The sequence below is a fragment of the Coturnix japonica genome, chromosome 17 (genome assembly GCF_054131305.1).
Source record: "Coturnix japonica strain WE chromosome 17, WE-NBRP24, whole genome shotgun sequence".
NCBI lineage: Eukaryota > Metazoa > Chordata > Aves > Galliformes > Phasianidae > Coturnix > Coturnix japonica.
In genome coordinates this window covers 11083650-11088914 of record NC_140679.1, presented here as the reverse complement: position 1 = coordinate 11088914, position 5265 = coordinate 11083650, and positions in this window count along the sequence as shown.

Below are 5265 nucleotides of genomic sequence, written 5' to 3'. Positions count from 1 at the left end.
GGTGGCACTTGTGGGGCAGGAAGTTGATGATGTGGGGCATGAGCTGGCATTTGTGAAGCATGAGCTGGCACTTGTGTACCAGGAATTGGCACTTTGGGGGCAGGAGGTGGAACTTGTGGGGTGGGAGGTGGAATTTGTGGGGTGGGAGGTGAAACTTGTAAGGCAGGAGTTGGCACATGTGGGGGGGAAAATGGCACTTGTGGGGCAGGAAATGGCAGCAGTGGGGTAGGATTTGGAACCTGTGGGGTAAGAAATGGCACTTGTTGGGCAGGAGGTGGCACTTGTGGGGCGGAAGTGGATGATGTGGGGCAGGAGCTGGCAATTGTGAAGCATGAGCTGTCACTTTTGGGGCAGGAATTGTCAGTTGTGCGGCAGGAGTTGGCACTTGTGGGGCAGGTAGTGGCACTTGTGGGGCGGGATATGGAACTTATGGGGCAGGAGTTGACACTTTTGGGGCAGGAGGTGGAAGTTGTGGGGCTGGACGTTGCACTTGTGGGGCAGGAGTTGGCATTTTGGGGAGGGTGGTGGCACTTGTTGGGCAGGAGGTGGCACTTGTGGGACGAGAGGTGGCACTTGTGGGGCAGGAGGTGGAACTTATGGGGCGTTATGTGGAAGTTGTGGGGCAGGAGGTGGCTCTTTTGAGGCAGGAGGTGGCACTTGTGGGCCAGGAGATGGAAGTTGTAGGGTGGGAGGTGGCACTTGTGGAAGAAGTATTGTCACTTGTGGGGGAGGAGGTGGATGATGTGGGGCAGGAGGTGGTCTTTGTGGGGCAGGAGGTGGATGATGTGGGGCAGGAGCTGGCACTTGTGAAGCATGAGCTCGCACTTGTGGGGCAGGAGCTGGACTTGCAGGGTGACAGGTGGCACTTGTGGGGCAGGAGGTGGCACTTGTGGGGCAGGAGGTGGCACTTGTGGGGCAGGTGTTGGCACTTGTGGGGCAGGAGGTGTCAGTTGTTTGGCGGGAGGTGGCACTTGTGGGGCAGGAGGTGGCACTTGTGGGGCAGGAAGTGGCACTTGTGGGGAAGGAGATGGCACTTGTGGGGCATGAGCTGGCACTTGTGGGGCAGGAATTGGCACTTGTGGGGTGGGATGGGATACCTGTGGTGAAGGAAGTGGCTCTTGTGGGGCAGGAGCTGGCACTTGTGGGGCATGAACTGGCACTTGTGGGGCGGGAAGTGGATGATGTGGTGCAGGAGTTGGCACTTGTGAAGCATGAGCTGGCACATGTGGGGCAGGAATTGGTACTTGTGGGGCAGGAGCCTACACTTGTGGGGCAGAACGTGGCACTTGTTGGGCAGGAGGTTGAAGTTGTGGTGCAGGATGTAGCACTTGTGGGGCAGGAGCTGTAAATTGTCTGGCGAGATATGGCACTTGTGGGGCAGGAGTTTGCACTAGTTTGGAAGGAGGTGGCACTTGTGGGGCGGGATGTGGCACTTGTGGGGCAGGAGGTGGCACTTGTGGAGCAGAAGGTGGATGATGTGGGGCAGGAGGTGGCACTTGTGGGGCAGAAGGTGGATGATGTGGGGCAGGAGCTGGCAATTGTGAAGCATGAGCTGTCACTTTTGGGTCAGGAATTGTCAGTTGTGCGGCAGGAGTTTGCACTTGTGGGGCAGGATGTGGCAGTTGTAGGGCTGGAGGTGGCACTTGTGGAATTGGAGTTGGCACTAGTGGGGCAGAAGATGGAAGTTGTGGGGAAGTATTTGGCACTTGTGGGGCAAGAGGTGGAACTTGTGGAGCAGGAGGTGGCATTTGTGGAGCATGAGTTGACACTTGTGGGGCAGGAGGTGGAAGTTGTAGGGCAGGAGGTGGCTCTTTTGAGGCAGGAGGTGGCACTTGTGGGCCAGGAGATGGAAGTTGTAGGGCGGGAGGTGGCACTTCTGGGGTGGGAAGTGGTAGATGTTGGGCGTGAGGTGGCACTTGTGGGTCGGGAGGTGGCACTTGTGGGGCAGGAGATGGAAGTTGTGGAGCGGGAGGTGGCATTTGTGGGGCGAAAGGTGGCATTTGTGGGGCAGGAGGTTGCACTTGTGGGGCAGGAGGTGGCACTTGTGGGGCGGAAATTGGAACTTGTTGGGAGGGAAGAGGTACTTGTGGGGCAGGAAGTGGCTCTTGTTGGGCAGGAGCTGGCACTTGTGGGGCAAGAGCTGGCACTTCAGGGGAATGAGCTGGCATTTGTGGTGCAGGGGGTGGATGATGTGGGGCAGGAGGTGGCACTTGTGGGGCAGAAGGTGGATGATGTGGGGCATGAACTGGCACTTGTGGGGCATGAACTGGCATTTGTGGGGCAGGAGGTGGTCATTGTGGGGCAGGAGGTGGCACTTGTTGGGTGGGAGGTGGACGATGTGGGGCAGGAGATGGCACTTGTGGAGCAGGAGGTGGAAGTTGCAGGGCAGGAGGTGGCATTTGTGGGGTGGGAGGTGGCACTTGTGGGGCAGGAGTTGGAATTTGTGGGGTGGTAGGTGGAACATGTGGGGCAGGAGTTGGCACTTGTGGGGCAGGAGGTGGCACTTGTGGGGCAGGAGGTGGCAATTTTGGAGCAAAACGTGGATTATGTGGGGCAGGAGGTGGCACTTGTGGGGCAGGATGTGGAAGTTGTGGGTCAGGAGGTGGCACTTGTGGGGCAGGAGGTGGAAGTTGTGGGTCAGGAGGTGACATTTGTGGAACAGGAGGTGGATGATGTGGGGCAGGAGGTAGCAATTTTGGGCCGGGACGTGGCACTAGTGGGGCGAGATGTTGCACTTGTTGGGCGGGAGGTGGCACTTTTGGGGCATAAGGTGAAAATTGAGGGACATGAGGTGGCACTTGTGGGGCAGGAGTTGGCACTTGTGTGGTAGGAGGTGGCAATTGTGGGGCAGGAGCTTGCAGTTGTGAGGCGGGATGTGGAAGTTGTGGGGCGGGTTGTGGCAGCTGTGGGGCTGGAGGTGTCACTTGTGCAGCGGGAAGTGGCACTTGTAAGGCAGGAAGTAGCACTTGTGGGGCAGGAGGTGGCACTTTTGGAGCGTGAGGTGGATGTTGTGGGGCAGGAGTTGGCACTTGTGGGGCAGGAGGTTGCACTTGTGGGGTGGGATGTGGTACTTGTGGGGCGGGAGGTGGCACTTGTTGGGGGGGTGGTGGCACTTGTGGGGCAGGAGGTGGCACTTGTGGGGCAGGAGGTTGCACTTGTGGGGTGGGATGTGGTACTTGTGGGGCGGGAGGTGGCACTTGTTGGGGGGGTGGTGGCAATTGTGGGGCAGGAGGTGGCACTTGTTGGGCGAGAGTTGCAATTGTGAGACGGGAGGTGGCAATTGTGGGTCACGTAGTGGCACTTGTGGGTCAGGAGGTGGTACTTGTGGGGCGGGCGGTGGAACTGCTGGGGCTGGAGGTGGCACTTGTTGGGTGGGAAGTGGCACTTGTGGGGCAGGAGGTGGCACTTGTGGGGCGGTTGGTGGATGATGTGGGGCAAGAGGTGGCACTTGTGGGGCAGGATGTGGAAGTTGTGGGTCAGGAGGTGACATTTGTGGAACAGGAGGTGGATGATGTGGGCAAGGAGGTGGATGATGTGGAACAGTAGGTGGCACCTGTGGGGCAGGAGATGGCACTTATGGGGCGGGAGGTAAAAATTGTGGGGTGGGAGTTGGAAATTGTGGGGCATGGGGTGGCAGTTGCGGGGCTGGGGGCGGCACTTGTGGGGCAGGAGGTGGCACTTGTGGGGCGGGATGTGGCAGTTGTGGGGCAGATGATGACACCTGTGGGGCGGGAGGTGGATGTTTTGGGGAAGGAGGTTGAAGTTGTGGGAAGGGTGGTGGCACTTGTGGGGCGGGAGGTGGCACTAGTGGGACAGGAGTTGGCACTTGTGGGCTGGGTCATAGCACTTGTTGGGCAGGGGTTGGCACTTGTGGGGCAGGAAATGTTACTTGTGGGGCAAGAAGTGGCTCTTGAAGGGCAGGAGTTGGCACTTGTGGGCTGGGTCATAGCACTTGTTGGGCAGGGGTTGGCACTTGTGGGGCAGGAAATGTTACTTGTGGGGCAAGAAGTGGCTCTTGAAGGGCAGGAGGTGGCACTTGTGGGGTAGGAGTTAATTCTTGTGGATCTGGAGGTGGCACTTGTGGGCCTGGAGGTAGCACTTGTGAGGCGGGAGGTGGAAGTTGTGGGGCGGGTGTTGGCAGTTGTGGGGCTGGAGGTATCACTTGTGCAGCAGGAAGTGGCACTTGTGGAGCAGAAGGTGGCACTTGTGGGGAAGAGGTGACACTTGAGGGGCAGGAGCTGGCACTTGTGGGGCAGAAGTTGGCACATGTGGGTCGGGAGGTGGCACTTGTGGGGCAAGAGGTGGAACTTGTGGTGCGGGTTGTGGCACATGTGGGTCGGGAGGTGGCACTTGTGGGGTGTGAGGTGGAAGTTGTGGGGCGGCAGGTGGCAATTGTGGGTCAGGAGGAGGCATTTGTGAGGCAGGAGGTGGATGATGTGGGGCAGGAGGTGGCACTTGTGGGGAAGTAGGTAGCACTTGTGGGGCAGGAGGTGGCACTTGTGGGGCAGGAGGTGGCACTTGTGGGGCAGGAGGTGGCACTTGTGGGGCAGGAGGAGGCACTTGTGGGGCAGGAGGAGGCTGTTGTTGGGCGGGAAGTGGAAGTTGTGGGGTGGGAGGTGGCACTTGTGGGGCTGGATGTGGAAGTTGTGTGGCAGGATTTGACACTTCTGGGGCTGCAGGTGGCACTTGTGGGGTGGGTGGTAGAACTTGTGGGGGGTGAGGTGTAACTTGTGGAGCGGGAGGTGACAACTGTGGGACAGGAGGAGGCACTTGTGGGTCGGGAGGTGGCACTTTTAAGGCGGGAGGTGGCAGTTGTGGGGCGGGAGGTGGAAGTTGTGCGGCACGATTTAGCACTTGTGTGGCTGGAGGCGGCACTTGTGGGGCGGGAGGTGGCACTTGTGGGGCGGGAAATGGAACTTGTGGGGCAGCACGTGGCACTAGTTGAGCAGGAGGTGGAAATTGTGGGGCGGGAGGTGAATGATATGAGGCAGGAGGTAGCGGTTGTGGGGCAGGAGGTGGCACTTATGGGGCAGGAGATGGTATTTGTTGTGCAGTAGGTGGCACTTGTGGAGTGGGAGATGGAAGTTGTGGGGCAGGAGGTGGGAATTGTGGGCCGGGAGCTGGCACTATTGGGGCGGGAGCTGGAAGTTGTGGGTCGGGAGGTGGCACTTGTGGTGCAGGAGGTGACACTTGTGGGGCGGTTGGTGGATGATGTGGGGCAGGAGTTGGCACTTGTAGGGTAAGGGTTGGCACTTGTGGGGTGGG